Raw genomic sequence first — 17,551 nt, forward strand, 5'->3', positions numbered from 1 at the left:
TCATCAACCTCATCAGCGGAGATGGTAGCTGCGTCGAGGTTATCGTTGGAGGCGGCCCACGCTCAGTCCCTCCATCGTCAATCGATGTCGTCTCTGGAGGCGGCCGACGCTCTGTCCCTCCGGAGTCGTTGAACTGCGAAGATGGCATCAGTAGAGGAGCTAGATTTTCACTCTACAAAGTCTAGCAGTCAAGTGATGGGTGGTGAGTCGAAATGTCGGCGGCCGTGGAGGTGGTGGCGGATTGGTCGATAGTCCAAGTCCAAGTGTATATGACTGTGGCGTTAGACATATGCATTTATGTTTATTATGTTTACACCTATTTGTTTATTTCAATCTTAATTGTTTTTTTGAAGGGGAGCACTTGGCCCTATGCACAACCATGTTAACAAAAGTACCTTTTTCTCAAAAACTATATGAGATATCATTATGATTTGTTTTCTCTTTAAACCTTATACTTTGTTACACAAATAGAAGTAAACTAGTTACCCATTAAATATTAGAAGTAACTTTTTTTTGTATCCATAGAAACGCCCAAAAAAAGAATTATTTTTTATATTTCTTTAATTTTCAAATTTATTATTATATGACTTATGACATTAATTTTACTTACACTTATACATTTCATATAGATGTACCTGGGGAAAAAATTTCAAGGAAATGGCATAAGTGGTTTTTGAGAAAAAGGTACATAAAGTTTGAAAATATCGATTTTCGGAAAACGAACAATAAAAGACAAAATAGTGTCAAAACTTACTTTTCAATACAATCCAACACCATACGAAGGATCGTCTACTTCTGCTTCTTGAAACTGATCTTCTAATCTTCTTTTAAGTAAGTGTTGATGTTTTCTGATCTTTTTCATTTTCTTGAAAATCTTTTTCGGCTTGCGTAACCCGCCTTCGGTCAAGCGACATCATGGTGTTCACAAAGTGTTTGCCTGGCTGGAGTCCTATTTCTTTGAACAGCTTCCACTTACCAATGTGGCCATCATTAAAAGTACTGACAGCCTCATATACACCAAATTTTAGAGTGTTCAACTGAACAAAAACCTTTTTTGGGACATATGACCAAATCACATTGTTCAGTGATTCATTCACATTTTGGGTTTTTCCTGCGACACACTTTTCCAAAAGTTCTTGTTTTGAGAGATCAATGAAAATTGGCTTTATAAAGTTCATTATATTTTCTGGCAGGTGGAAGTGTTTATTGTGATCATAGGGCTTTTTCTATAGTTTTGCGAGGTTGAACTTGCACCACGTATTGATATCTTTGGGGCATAGCGAGTGGCGGTACGGTCGTTCGCTTGACGCAGTCACGTGATAAAATGTAGACCAAACAGCCCATATCAAATCTTTTACTGTCTTCTTGCAATTTCTTCTGATTGAAAGTCCATAGTAAGACTGCAGTTTCAGAATCGCAGCATCAGTCAAACGATTTTTACCCCCAAGACGAAACCCATCTGGAAGTTTTTTGTTTTTCAATTTCAGAGTCCTAAGCCTGGTCCCCATCCGCTTTTGGGCGTGTCCAACACATTCGATTTTTTTTTATTTCAACATCTTCCCCATATGGTTTCATTGCACTTACATCCATAAAGGCTTTTGTGTCTCCATCTCCAAGGTACTGTAAATATCTTAAGTTGTGAGTACTGAGAGAGCGATGAAAAATTTTGACTGCTCCGGACACCTCCATTGCACCACTCGTTCCATGATAGTTGGACCAGCACTTTTCCTCATGTGGGCCTACACTCAAAAACCTACAACTACAATTACAATATTTGGAAAAAATCTCAATGTCTACTACTTTACCAGTGTCGAAGGATGTGGCAGAGAGTATTCCGTTGAAGGAAGTGTGCCCACGCTTCTGCCACGACCCATCTAATGCAATCGCTAAATCACTACAGCCATCATTTCCAGCTAGAGCTTCTTTTATAGCCTCACTCATTGATCTTTTACACACACTCTCTGAAATAGATCCTAAAAACTTCTCATGAGTATGATATAGGTTGACAGGAGGGTTGAGATTCATGATTCCGCAAACTTTTTCTGCTGCCGCTCTTCCTTTGCCTATGGCACTTATGCCGTAAACTAATCTCAAATTTAGATCAAATAGTCTTGTATTTTTACCTTCTAAAACTTGTGTGGATTCTACAGATTCACAATTGTTCATAGTTTCACTATTGTCGCAACTTTCACATTGAATAGAGATTTTACATGCTAGTCCTGAAACATGTTGTTTACATATTTTTAGCTTGCAGTGACACACATCGCACACTGCTACACTTTGTAAGGTTGATTCTAACATTTTCAAGTCTACAATATTGTACTCAAAATCTTCATTCTCTCCATAAACAGACAGAGACGGAGTCACTTTAGTTTTAGATTAAGAGGAACTAGGCCTACCATTAGATTCAACACTGTCATTTGTAATAGCCTGTCCAATATCTGGTGTTGGCCTAGGCCTAACCCTACTTACATTTTATATAGTTTCAATTTTCTTGTACTTATTCCCTAAAAACTTTCTCTTCTTTACAAGACTTGTACTTCTAGGCATCTTTAAACTTCACTATACACAACTAAGAAAAACAACTTGTGGCACAATACCATGTAAATTCGAATAACTTTTACTAATAACCTAATAGACAATATTATTGTTCAATGCAAACCACGAACAGACGAATATGCAGATGACAGCTGATGTAATATAGCCAGTACAACAGCAAAAATCAGGTTAGCCAACATAACTGCCATCAAGTGATAAAAGAAATGCCAAACTATTACTATATGAGCCACTGCAACGACCCTTGAGCACAAAAATCGACCCTGCATACATTTGTAAAAAAAATATTTTTAGCACTTTTAATTGAGATATCGTAATAAAATAAACGCCATTTTATTCAGAAAAGTCCATTCTTTTAAATAAAAAATAAATAAAAAGATTTAATTTTTTCATATTTTTGGCCAAGTGCTCCCCTTTGTTTATCAGTATTGTTAGTTTTTTTAGAGGTTAACTGTAAGAAAGGACCGTGAGGTCTTTCGCCTCTATAGAGAAGGATTTTCATTTCATTTCTACATCCGGATATAATGGGAGATTTAGTGTATTTAGAAAGCCATAATCTGAGTAAAAAAGTTCATCGTAAAAGCTGCAAAGTTAAACTGTTCAGCTTTTCGCTTGTGAACTTCGTTTTTAACGTTTAACTTCCTAATATTTTACGTAATATTCGCTGTTTTAGATTCAGGAGCATGTTTTAGATTCAGGAGCATTTTTTAACGCCAATACTAATAAATTGACCTTTATAGTAATCTGGTCACAAATGCTACCTACATGTGTCCGTTTTATGGTATATAAAAGCATTTTTGAAGCTTTCACAAAATATTTTTCTGTAAGATTCGTACGATACTTTGTATGTAGGAAGTTTTTCCTTAAACATCATGTATATCCTTACAACGTTAAACTCTTCGGGAAGATAGGGTTTGCTTAAGTAATGTAAGCCGTTATGACTGCTACGCCCTTTAAAAGATGATATGTAACTTTTTTGATAGTTTATTTCGTCATCTGTCAGTTTATGTGGCCTATTATAATGTTTACCTCGTTTATCTTTAGGGGACACCCGAACTAGTTTTTACGACCTGACTAGATGTTCAATTTTTTTCTTGCTGTATAGCAATAAAGGCTTTCTTACACACGATTTGTTCTGTCATCTTGCCATTCACTCTGTAGACGACCATTATCGGGCACTAATCCAAACCATAAGACTAAATATGGATCCTAAATATGGACTAATTATGGACTATGCCCAGGATCCTAAAAACCTTTAGAACCGAAAATCTAAACCGATTTTGGGATGAAAATCAGCACAAACTCAAAACAGCCTAAAGAAAATTCAGAAAGAAATTCCTTAACAGATTTTATTGATAAACCACTTACTCCGAATGTAGATGGCAACCTCACTAACGACCCCAGCTTGATCAGTGACACTTTCAACAGATACTTTGTATCCCAGGGAAACTGCACTTCATTAAATGATCCTCGCCTTCCTCCTACAAGCCAGCATGAAACTACCAGCACAACAAGAGGCTTCGAATTATCAAATTTTAAGCCAATAACCATGAACCAACTCAAAACTCAAATCCATGCTCGGTGAGAGTGGAGATGCGCTGACTTTGGCAATCTCATCCAGCCATCCCCAGCCGGACAGGCTTATATGGACATCTCCTTGTAGAAGTCCCTAAGTAGAAGAATTACAGCTGCCGTGTACCGTTCAAAGAGCAAAAGATACTCACTGTGGTGTCACTTCACACCCGTCAAACCATCCTACATGCAATAGCCACCCAACAAACCAGACATAGGGAACACCATCACAACACCAGACATACATTAGATTTCACCCTTCCAATCCACTAGCTATCACTTACCAAAAGAAGACCATCCTACAAAGGAGCTAACCTTAAACCTCCTTCCAGAACAACTTAAACAGCAAAATAATTCACCCACATTCAAGAAAAAACTTACAGACTGGCTGCTAGAAAGACCTTTCTACACCGAAAAAGAATTTATCTCAAGACCTTAAAATGAAATGTTTCTGTAACTGTAATCCAACCGTAAATTTGACGCTTCTGAAGGAATATGTAATAAAGAAAACTAGTGGTTGCCCAGTGGTCGAAAACTCGATCAAAAATATGTAATGTACACATTGACTATTAGATATTGAAGAAGATATCCCATCTTTATTGACCAGCTGTCGTGCCGTCGCAATTTTTTTATTAAAAAACATTTAGTTATGTAAGCCAGTCACAGAAAGCGTTTCTAAAATTTTATTTTATATCTTATTTTTTGGATCAGCGTGATCTGATGGTGGCTCGCATCAACTATGACGAATTTAATTGTATTTTCCTTCCACCATGGTCTATTGTCTCACGTCTTCTAACGTTCAACACCATTGTTTGAATTTAAAAACACAAGATGGCTTGTTCTAAAGTACGTTTTCAATGGTGTGTTGTTGTAGTACTCCCAATTTTGAAATGTTTTAATCCCCTCATCAATTTCTTTTTTGGTAGGCGCATTGGCTATATTGCTTCCCTAGGCTCTCTTTCCTAGGGGCACTGGCAATTTTGCTCTTGATGTCCACCTACTCCAAGCCGACCCTCTAAGGGAGGAGCATATAAGAACATTAATCGTGGAAAACTTTTGTCAGACTTAATATTTCTTCCATAGCAAAATCCACCAATATCTACTTCGGATTTCTGTCTCCATTAAACGATCTAAAGACTTTTAGACCTTCTGTTATGGCCTCCTTTGTTTCATTTTGAGTGATAATCACACCAACAACTTGAAAATTAACATTGGTTTCCACCACTGCAAAAAAATAGAGGAAGAGCATACTTGCACGTGGCATCCAACAAAATCGAATTGTGTCCATACTTCCTACATGTTCGCTTCATATTTTTGTCTTGATAGACTAAAAAATTCGTAGGTGGATGACATTCTTTATTCACATCATCGTCGTCATAATCAGATCCTGTATGGCCATCTGACCTGAAATAGACATTGCAAATTAGACCATTCTTATAATATTTAAGAAAAGCCATACAGTTTTCCTTGTCCGCAGGACGGTTTCTTATCTTCAGTTTAGTATTCGAAATTATAGTTAGAAATGCTTTCACCTCAGGGTAGAATTTTCTTCTGTTCTTATCATTATTTTGTGGTTTTTTTCTATATATGCATTTGTTAGTTTAGCAATAACCATTGCATATCGAATTTTTCTCATACTTCCTATATGTTCGCTTCATATTTTTGTCTTAATAAACTAAAAAAAAAAAATCTCAGGTGGATGACATTCTTTATTTTCAACATCGTCTTCATAATCAGATCCTGTATGGCCATCTGACCTGAAATAGACATTGCAAATTAGACCATTCTTATAATCTTTAAGAAAAGCCATACAGTTTTCCTTGTCCGCAGGACGGTTTCTTATCTTCAGTTTAGTATTCGAAATTATAGTTCGAAATGCTCTCAATAATATAATGCTCTCGAAATGCTCTGTAATATACTAAAAATGTGAGGTTTGTCATTGTCCCAAATGTATTCATGAGTTGACTTTGTGGGTTGATGTAAATATTAATAACATTATATTCTCTCAAAATCTGTTTGTTCATGTTCCAGGCTAATTATTTGCGGGCAGTTGGTGGAGCAAGTGTAGAGGACCTGACGAGAAGGATTCTAGCCTACATTTTCACGAACGATTAAGCAAATTTAACTTGGTAATATAAGGGCACACTAGCTTTACCACACAGGGACTAAGTATTGTGTTAACTTTGCTGTGTACATATTTTTTTAATTACAATAGTGAGAACAAAATTAAGCAGTGTATTTTATATTATTTTTATGTTTAAAAATGGAACTATTTATTTTTTTATGTAGTGCATGACTATTGCAGAAATGACTATTGTAAATATTGTACAATTGATGGAAAAGTAACATATTCTCATTCTTACAACAAACAGCCTATGAGTTTTTTCCCATTCCCTGTTTCAAACAATTGATGGTTAACAAAAATTGAATAGGTGTGTAACATTACAAAAGAATACTTAACGTTTGTTTCTTATCTTTGAAAAGTATTTTTTCAATAATTTAATTGAATAAAATAAATCTTTATACCATAAACGAAAAACTAAATACAGTTGAAAGGCCTGAAGACATTTTTTTGCACGCTGTTTTTCTTGTTGTGTCAAGTTTGTTGCGCTGTTTTGCCTCCTAAGTTGCACTGGCATGAAAAGTAATTATGAGTCATACCTGGGTTTGGAACCTAAAGAAGTTATATATTGACACATTTCCTTTGAAGTTTAGGGTGTCAAAGACGCCACCGGAAATACGGGCAAGTAAACACGTATTAGGGCGCCATCTGTATTACTTCTTCCAAAGTGATCACATTGACCAAATCACTAATAAAATAGAGACAGGTGAACAATTCATCTAAGATTTTTCATTCTATCCTAGTTTGAGCGCTCTTTTCTTGTTTACATGATCATAATCATTATTTAAGAGTTCTATTTTAACACAGACTTGTGTAATATTTATTTAGATGATTTATACAGTTAATCTTTTTTATGGCTAAAAACTTTCAAATTCACCAGCAATACGTTTAACATAAGTATAATCTTGAACCAATAATAAATAGGTTATGTTCACATCATGGGCACACCTAAAATTTGTCCAAGAAAGAGAGTGCAGCATGGCGTGATTGATAAGGTTAGTTTTTTACAAGGTGCTGTCATTTGATGTTAGTCAAATCAAAATCAAAGTTTTATTGGGCCATTCAACATTTAAGTAATAGGTTAGGTCACAAATTATAATCCTCTTGGGTCCTTTTGACGTACAATAGTCAGTCCATAATAATGAAATAAAAACATGCACAAACATCATGCAGATAACACTAAAATATATATAAAAATAAGTAAAAAAGATTGATACCAAACACGACATGCAAGAACAGGCTGCTATAAATCACTTTATTCAAGTCCAATCGTCATTGGTGAGAAATCTGCTTCATTATAGATTAGGTTGCTGTCTAGTGTGAACACAGTCTTGTTGTAAATATTCTAACGAGTTTCCTGGCATAATTTTCAAATATGTATGACCCAATACGTATTATAAATATATTTTGTTTTGGTATTTTTAGTGTATAAAAAATACGTATATTATCTGTAATTTTAGGTGACATATGTACGCATTATATACATATTTGTGTTGCCTGGGTTCCTATATTTAGTGCCTGCCGCCCAATACACATGATAGGAGGACAGTCTTATAATTTATGATATCATATGTATGCCTAGGAACACCCCCTGTTCAAAACCAGATACACAAATACTCGTACCCTTTTTTGCACAGAAAGCAGTGTACCAATTTTAAATGCAAAGGTTTCAAATCCGCGCCAAGGCAATGTACAAGTCAGTCCAACCATGACGTAACGCGAAGGAATACGACAGCAGAGGACTCGAACTGTGCCGTGTGCACTCGCCTCGCCACTCGTATATCGCCGTCAACAGCAATGGTCGCGTCGTCACCGGAGTAGGATGATTTTATTAATATCTTAATTCGTGGCTCGAAGAAATGTAGTACCATAGAGAACTTAAGTTAGAAGTACACAAGGTCCTAAGAACTTCAATAGGTAAGTTAGGCAGTTGAAAAATCTTACACTTGAAACAGGAAAACATTTCTGAGCCATACCTACTTAGTCAATGACCAGTTAAATGTAGGCTATGCTATCGGAGTTTCTAGTGTCATATGGGTGGATCTCCTTGATTAAGACAAAGCTACGCTCCTTAGACTTAATGGCAATTAGACATTGATAAATGTAAGCTACACAGTAATGACTGTCATAATCTGAGAATGTACAAACTATGGCTTAGAGTGTGCTCGATAGCGTGTCCCACATAGGCTTACAACTCGCACTGCTTTCTTTTGCCATATAAGGAATTCTGAACATTCGGGGTGTGACCCTAGGGCCTAGAGCCTTGGCCCATACAGAATGTAAGTTAAAGTTGTTAAGGTAAAGGGAAATTCACTCATGAGCCTTTTTGCTTGGACTAAACAACATTCCTAAAGTGTTGCCTTCATTGAGCATGCTAACTTAGCCCTAACCAGGTTAAGCCCTACATTTAAAGGCCTAGATTACTTCATATTGACTGAAATAGGAAAATTATAATAATGTAAGTTACCCTCAGGAGCCGATCTATTTTCCAATTTGTTTACATGATTTATGTTTATAAACTGCTCATCAACATAGTGAACATTACTTAGGACTTGGTTAAAAAACGAATGTGTCAACATAATTACGTGATTAAATAAACTAGGAGATATAATTTAATACAGAATATAAAATACGTATTTTGCACGTAAAAGTCGGTTCTTTATGTTGTGCGTAAATCACTTGTTATGGTAGTTAGATGAAAAATATTGTGCTTTTTTTATTTCATTGTAATAAGTTCGTTTTTTAATTTCGTATTACAATATTTTAATGAACATAAAAACATAAAAATACGTATTATATACATATTGCAATTGACGTATACATGCCTTATACGTTAATACCCTAAATATACGTGTTTTATACTAAGGCTGCTGCTTGGGCAGTCATATTACTGTGTATTTGAAAGTATTAGATCATACATTCATGTCAATGATAATACAAATATCTCAAATGGTTCTATGACAAGTTATTCAAGAGTTGACCCATGATTGGCGCTGTCATGAAGAACATGAAAAAAGCCCCCTCGGACTCGAAGGTTTTAATCAAAGGGGTTTGGACTCATTGTGAATCAATCATAACTTTCAAGGTAAGATCGCAAATCAAACAATGCAACAACAAAAAACCACAGGTGGAGTATCAAAGTTATTTCACCATGTAACTGGCGTAAAATGTGGCATAACTCATTATTATGAAATTGTTGGTAATGGTACAGTTGAGGAAGACAAACTAAGCATCTGTTGTGTCTTAGCTGTTTGACTAGTAGACATTTTGCCAAAGGGTAAGAATTATAAATTATTTATCGACAACTCGTTCAACTCTCCTTGCAATCTAAAAGAGATAGGGGTCTTGGCAGTAGGGACTATTCATTCTGTTAGAATTGTTCGCAGTCCATTCAAAAAGGATAAACGACTTCTCGATGAAGGGCGAAGAAGTATGGATGTAAATCTGGACACAGAAAAATACAATATCGGTTGCAAGTGAGCTGGTTGAAACGACGTGCCTTGCATCAACATACGTAGTTGCAGATTCTGTTGACGAAGTCATGACATGGTCTACAGTGAAAACCCAGAGAGTTCCTGTCCAGCACGTGTAAGATAATATAACGACGTTGTTGATTGGTGGGGGGGGGGGGGGTCGATCTACACGACTTGTTGGTTGTCATACATACAGCAACACATAGTTTAATGTCGTAGTAACAGTGATCTGGAAGACTTTACTTATTGGAATGGCAATGATCTGACATACTAATGAGTGATACCTAGGCTTGTACCAAGGCATAATATGAGATACAAGTTCAACTAAATGGGAACTCATATTGAACTCTCCCTGAAATAATAATAAATGAGAAAAAAAGAATGTTTTAAAATTATTGCTTACCCCCTGATTCAAATGAACCATTAACTTTGTTGGTCTCAGCACCCTCTTCTGCATTTTTAAAGTTAGGTTGATAATCACTGCTGCTACATTCTTCTTCTAGAGTATTAGATTATTTAGATCTGTGAGCCTTAGTGGCTAATGCAAGTATTAAATCAGCTCTTCGTGCCATCAAATTATTAATACTTGTGTGCATAGAATACTGGATGAAGTGGTCAAGTGCACATTGCCACGATTAGAATTGTGACTGGGGGCGTAACCGGGATCGATTTAAATAATAAGAATACTTTAGTGAGAGGTAAAAGAATGTTTAATCACTATTCAAATAAAGTGGATGGACAATATGATAAAGATAATAATAAAGACAATAATAAAATTTGATGATAAAATAATTACAGGCTCCTTTTATTTAAGTAGGCCTAAGCAAATGAAATTTATATATAAAACTCTAATATAAAACTCTTATAATTATAATTCTTTTTGACACGTTATTATATTCAAACAGGAATTTAATAGTCACAATATTTATTCACACAAATTATAAATGAAATCAATTATTATAAAAATGATTACAATTAACATCAATCAATCACTGACTTTAAAAAGTTAAGTTAGCCTGGACAATCACAAAAATTATAAAGTTGAAATATTAATAAAGTAATCGCCTTACCAAAAACCCGGTGACCGGCGAAGTGTCCCCGTGGATAGACTGGGGCCAAGTGTCTTCCTTTCGGTCAACTCCAACCTCAGTCCCTCCAAAGTACAATTATTGCTAAGTCTACGGTTTTTGTGGTCGGTCAATTGAGCAAGCTACGTGTCATCAAGAATTCTGTCTACTAAATGCCAATGTTCTGACACTGATATATGCATTGTGAAATCCATTTGTCTTGTCAGTAATGACCACAACATGAAATTTACCCTTAATTATATATAAATCTATAAAAAATTTAAAAATAATGATATAAAGAACGCAGAGGATACGCGTCCGGTAACCGGACGTGGATTAGGCGTCCGGCAGTTACTGTCATAACCTAACCTAACCAACCAAACTTGCTGATAATTAAAAAAATCAGATGAAGGTTCAATTCTCTTCATAACATAAAATTATAAATGCCAAAAATTCTAACAAAAGATGTACAGTTAAGAAGAAATTACATTCAAAGCAAAATCTGTGACAAAAAGTTAAAGAAACCGATGGGTTTCGAACCAGGGACCTCTAGGATATCAGCCGAGCACTCTATCCACAACACCACGAACAAAGCTGACCGAACATCGTATCGTTGTGGTAATGGCGTTCCGGGACCCCACAACCCGGTGACGTCACTACCGGACGCCTAATCCACGTCTGGTTACCGGACGCGTATCCTCTGTGTATAACGAAACTGTTTACCTTAAAATGTAGTAGATGAACTCCTCTTCAAATACTAATATCACTTATATTTTTTTTATTATACAAACTATTTTTAAATTTAACGCAAAAAGGTACAGTTAAGAAGAAATTACATTCAAAGCAAAATCTGTGACAAAAAGTTAAAGAAACCGATGGGTTTCGAACCAGGGACCTCTAGGATATCAGCCGAGCACTCTATCCACAACACCACGAACAAAGCTGACCGAACATCGTATCGTTGTGGTAATGGCGTTCCGGGACCCCACAACCCGGTGACGTCACTACCGGACGCCTAATCCACGTCTGGTTACCGGACGCGTATCCTCTGTGTATAACGAAACTGTTTACCTTAAAATGTAGTAGATGAACTCCTCTTCAAATACTAATATCACTTATATTTTTTTTATTATACAAACTATTTTTAAATTTAACGCAAAAAGATGCTTTTTTCACCGTTGTTAAATTAGCGTTAGTTTCAATAATAATCACTTATCACTATATATTTACAATATTTACACTGTTAAGATGGGTGTTTTACCCCATTTTTCATTTCTTGAAATTGCGCCACTTATTTATAAGTGGCACATTGTAAACTCCCCTGGCATTTAAAGGTGTCATAAAACTTTCTTCTTTTGCCATAACTTCTTTCATGTCTTTTTCGGAATACCAGCAGGTGTCTTTTTTTTCTGGCCATCTCCACCCACTACCACTCATGCACATTGTGCTTACTTTATACTCATTACCAGTAGCAGTGTCACTTCTGAGCTCCTCCACTGTCCCAGGGAAGAATTCTCCTTCATATTCTACTACTACATAATCATTTAGCTTCGGTTTATGACCTTCTTGCTGTTCTATCTTCCCTGTTTTTAATGTCTTACCAATATGTTTCTTAAATTTTCCCTCAGCAGGTTGTTTTCTCACTTCTTGATCCTCTTCCTCTTTTTCCTGTCTTTTATCATTTTCTTCTTCCTCTTCAAATAAATTGTCAAAGTCTTCGTACTCAAATTCACTATATACTGAATAGTCATCACTATCCTCTTCTACTGAACTACTACTTGCAGACTCATTTTTGGTTTTCTTTTTAGTTTTCCTTTTTTGTTTCTGGTTACTGGTTGTGGAGGTGTCCCTGGAAGTCCCTGGTACTGCTAGTACATCTTCATTAGGAAAATCATCAGCGCTGACACTTTTTCCAGGTGTGACTTCGACCCCCCCCCCCAATCTACAACGTCGTTATATTATCTTACAAGTGCTGGACAGGAACTCTCTGGGTTTTCACTGTAGACCATGTCATGACTTCGTCAACAGAATCTGCAACTACGTATGTTGATGCAAGGCACGTCGTTTCAACCAGCTCACTTGCAACCGATATTGTATTTTTCTGTGTTCAGATTTACATCCATACTTCTTCGCCCTTCATCGAGAAGTCGTTTATCCTTTTTGAATGGACTGCGAACAATTCTAACAGAATGAATAGTCCCTACTGCCAAGACCCCTATCTCTTTTAGATTGCAAGGAGAGTTGAACCAGTTGTCGATAAATAATTTCTAATCCTTATCCTTTGGCAAAATGTCTACTAGTCAAACAGCTAAGACACAACAGATGCTTAGTTTGTTTTCCTCAACTGTACCATTACCAACAATTTCATAATAATGAGTTATGCCACATTTTACGCCAGTGCTAACACTTTGATACCCCACCTATGGATTTTTCTTGTTGTATTGTTTGATTTGCGATCTTACCTTGAAAGTTATGATTGATTCACAATGAGTCCAAACCCCTTTGATTAAAACCTTCGAGTCCGAGGGGGCTTTTTTCATGTTCTTCCTGACAGCGCCAATCATGGGTCAACTCTTGAATAACTTGTCATAGAACCATTTGAGATATTTGTATTATCATTGACATGAATGTATGATCTAATACTTTCAAATACACAGTAATATGACTGAACCAGCAGCAAACTTCGTGTAAAACACGTATATTTAGGGTATTAACGTATAAGGCATGTATACGTCAATTGCAATATGTATATAATACGTATTTTTATGTTTTTATGTTCATTAAAATATTGTAATACGAAATTAAAAAACTAACTTATTACAATGAAATAAAAAAAGCACGATATTTTTCATCTAACTACCATAACAACGTGGTTAAAGGCGGACGTGTCTACAACGATGTTATTATCTTTAGTCAACGATGTTATTCTTCTCATCAACCATGTTACTCTCTTCACTTAACTTAATCTGAACTTGTGATGGCGACGGCGTTGCAGACAGAATCAACAGAATAACACTTAGCTAGCACTACGCAACACGTATGAGTAGGTACGAATGAGTATTTGTTTTTGTATTTTATTTGTAGAGAAGTAAAATGTCGTCAATAGGCATATTGCCGGTGACAGAATCAGAGTGAGTTAATGAAGTTCAAAAGTTGTTACTTCCAGTTGTTCTTGTCGTGTGGTTGAAAACAATCAGCTGTAAGTAGGCTTAAGGCTTAGTTAACCTACAGTTCATTCCACTTGTAAATGTCATCCATCCTATCTTGTTTATTGTAATGTTAGGTATGTTTTTACGGCGATATCTTGAGAAATATTCATCAGCGGGGAAAATTAATGGTATATTTGGATTCAGGAGGTAAAAAACTATAAAGTAAGATATCAAAATTAGAAATTCGTTTGGAGGCACCTGTACGGAATAAATGGACTCACAGTTATGGACGACTGGTAAGCGCCAGCCCCTTAGGGGGAGCCTCCAGTGACATTCCCTCCATTCAGGGTGGGGGGGGTGTTTAGCTCTCAGTGACGCCGTTAATTCTGCCTCTCCTCATCTACCTGTAACTGTGGTTGTGACTGAGTCCTACCTGTTGTGTTCGACTGACATTTTGTGAGGCATATCCTCGACTTTGGAAGTAGCCTCGTCCTGGGAGGTGAAATACCTAGCCCCCAGAGGGGAGGTAAATGCTCCGTGTTGGTATCGGCATTTTCAAGTTGGCCACAGACATGGTCGACTGGGCATCGGGTCCCAGTGACATTCCTTTATCCAGGATGGAGGGGTGTTTAGCTCTAGGAGAGATGGAAGTACATCATAATCTCTAACCTACCTGTGTCTGTGGTTCTTTGGGCTTCGGCCTGCTTGTTGTGTGCGACCAGCATTCAGTGGGCAAATCCTCGACTTTGGAAGTAACCTTTCCTGGAGGTGAAAACGGGCAAGTACCCGCAGCTCACGGGGACACTCAAGGACAACGTAACTTTCCGCAGTGTGAGGGCAACGGTTTGTAGGTACTTATGCAAACCAATCCCTGTCTCTGAGCACGGACGGTATGGTTATCTTGAGTGTGGGGGGTTCTTCCCGGAACCTCAATTGAGTCAAGGGTGTCGCCACCTCTGGTGGATAGGTTCATCCGGGTGGGTCCCACTTCTATACCTGCCTCCTTTTGGGAAACCCTGATGGCCTGGCAGTGATGTTGGGTCTGACGGGCAAACGAAGTAGATCGGGTGCTGGGTCCGAGCCCGCCAGGGGTATCTGGGGATCTATCGCTCTGGTTATCTCTGGTTTCCCAGCAATGGGTAAGGCCTCGATCGGGCAGCGGTGTAAATGGGAGGTTGGGGTTCCCCCCATCAGCGTGCTGATGGTCCCCTTCCTCCTGGCTATTGATGGCGGGTTCTGCCTGTCAGGGATTAGATAGGTCCCGAGTGTTGCTTGCACTAAATGCGTCGGGGCGCTCTACTATGGACCTCTAGGTTCCGACCTAGTGGAACCCAGGTGGAGTGACGCTTAAACAAGCAGCCGGAATCCCTGGTTAGGATTGAGGGGCAACCCTCTTTCCGAAGGGTCTGCTTCGGCAGCCGGCGAGCCTGATGACCTTAAGTCATCCGCCCATGATGTGATAAAGGTTGATGCGTAAGCTTCGGCCTACATCATGGGGCCCGGGTATGTCCTGAAGGATAGGTACCGGGTAAGCAGTCAGGGGGCTTCGGCTCTCTTGACAACAAATATAATATAATATAAATATAATATGTACGGAATAAATACCCTAAAAGGAAAAGTGCCTGGGAAAGCATTTTCAAGCTGATAGATCTGATTCATGTTGGCATTCTGGCTCGATAGGGTAGTAAAGCGGGTGCTAACTAGTCCAGTTGGTGGTCCAAATGGGCTGCAATTTGCTAGCGTCGAACTTTCCTTGAAGTAGGTTGAGTATTCTCTCATTATTGGAATGATGTTTTCAAACCATGAGGAGTCGTCAAGTTGGAGGAAGTCTGGGATCGAGGCGGTAGGGGTTGCGGCGTTCAAGACTGGGAGCATGAGTTGTCGTCCTTCTAAGTTGAAGGTGTCTAGAATGTCTGATGATACCGATGGTCTGTGCAGGAGTCCGGGTTGTGAGACTAGTGAACGAACGTCGATATTCCAGGGGACGGGGAAGGCGATGTCATTTATTTCTGGCGTGTGGCTGGCAGCAAATGACTGGGGGTCGTCGTAGTCGGGAACGAGATCACGGCTAGGATTCAAAAGAGAATTCGTCATGCCGATAAGGAACGGAACGTTGGGACAGCAGTAAGTAGTAGCTTGTGCCATGTAAGCGTCGGTGGCAAAGGCGGGGCCGATGATTTCAGGAATGATGGGAGTCACCAGTCCGAAGTAGTCGTTTCCGGGTTGTGATGCGCAGATGGATTTAAAAATAGGCATCAAAGGTCCTGGGATTGGTAATCATTCGGGAGGGAGGTCCTTGAGTAGCTGTTCAGTCCAAAGTCGGGTGTGGCGAGAGCCTTGTCGAGCGTAGAGCATTGCTCGGAGTACTTGATAGTAGAAGAGGATGCTAAAATAGATCGAGGAGATGAAGGGATGCCATGGGTATCCAGAATTTTCGAAGGAAATGTCTTCACTGATTAGGGAGTCCATGAAGTGGACAACTTCAAAGAGGTTCTGTGAGGTAGGACAGAAGGTCGATACCTGAGGGAATCTGATTGATTTCAGAGGAAAACGGAGAAAAGGCAACGAAAGTTGGTCCTTGACAGCGATAGTCTGTGCAAGCTTGGAAGCTGGCTTAAAGTCGGAGTCGGGCAGCAAGGTCTGTTTTTCTTCGATACGAAGATCAGGGGTCTTGGCAGGATTATTAGGAGCAGGAGCGGCTGTAGTAGAGACGCTAAGTCCAGTTGTCTGAATCTGTGTTTCTAGAGCTTTAATTAGCGCTAGATTTTCACTAGATATATTTTCTGGGTCAGGGGGAGCCATCGTGAGATAAAAGATTAGTTTGTTTTAGGTGCAAGTTTCTTAGGTGTGGAAAGCCAAATTATAAGGTTTGGTGGAAACTATTCCCGTTACCATATAGTTCATCCTCAAAACTCTGCTGAATTTCCTCACCCCAGTATTTATTTTTAAATGAATATTCAAACTCTTTATATGTCCTTAAACTCATAACTACGTCCCTCGTCCATTTATTTGCTGGACCTTTCATGTATTTCAGTATAATTATTTTATTGATCTCCCAACTACTATCTGATAGGTCGTCGAATTTTTTAACAAAACTCAAAAAGTACATGGGGTGAATATCATTTTCATTTTCCCCGTGAAAGTCCATTAAATATATTTCTGCTTGATTAGGCCCTACTTTGTGTTTCAACACTGTTATGACTTTCGGTATTAATGTGAGTTTTGTTAACTACCTTATCCTGCATCGTAGTTCCTATTTTACCCCTTAGCTCAGCGATTTCCCTACTTAACTCATTTCGAACGTTTAATACATCACTTTTCACACCTTTCCACCTTTCATCGACATTTGCCGTGTATTGAGAGATATCCTCTTCTAACTGTTTTTTAACATGCGACTTAAACTCATTCCGCCACTTATTCTTTTCAAGCTCAAACCCGGATTTGAAATTGGTCATGTCTAAAGTCTGTTTACTAAATTCTGTGGCGTTCTGACTACAGTATTGTTTCACCTCATCTGTTATCTGTCTTTTAAACTCTGTCAATTTATTATTTACATCCATTACAACATTTTCAATCTGTTTTACTGTTTTATCATTATTTAAAACAACATGC

General features: G+C 38.0%; 1 long non-coding RNA gene across 1 annotated transcript in view; it reads left to right on the plus strand.

Moving 5' to 3' along the window:
• Window positions 1–17,551, plus strand: part of LOC128987293 (uncharacterized) — a 43,786-nt gene that overhangs the window by 14,625 nt on the left and 11,610 nt on the right. The window contains exon 2 of the long non-coding RNA XR_008490224.1: window positions 6,160–6,257. This is a non-coding gene — a long non-coding RNA (uncharacterized LOC128987293). The remainder of the gene's footprint in view (window positions 1–6,159; window positions 6,258–17,551) is intronic.

This window comes from Macrosteles quadrilineatus, unplaced genomic scaffold, assembly GCF_028750875.1.
Source record: "Macrosteles quadrilineatus isolate MER2022 unplaced genomic scaffold, UCM_ALF_1.0 Scaffold_2__2_contigs__length_208266976, whole genome shotgun sequence".
In the NCBI taxonomy this organism is placed as follows: domain Eukaryota; kingdom Metazoa; phylum Arthropoda; class Insecta; order Hemiptera; family Cicadellidae; genus Macrosteles; species Macrosteles quadrilineatus.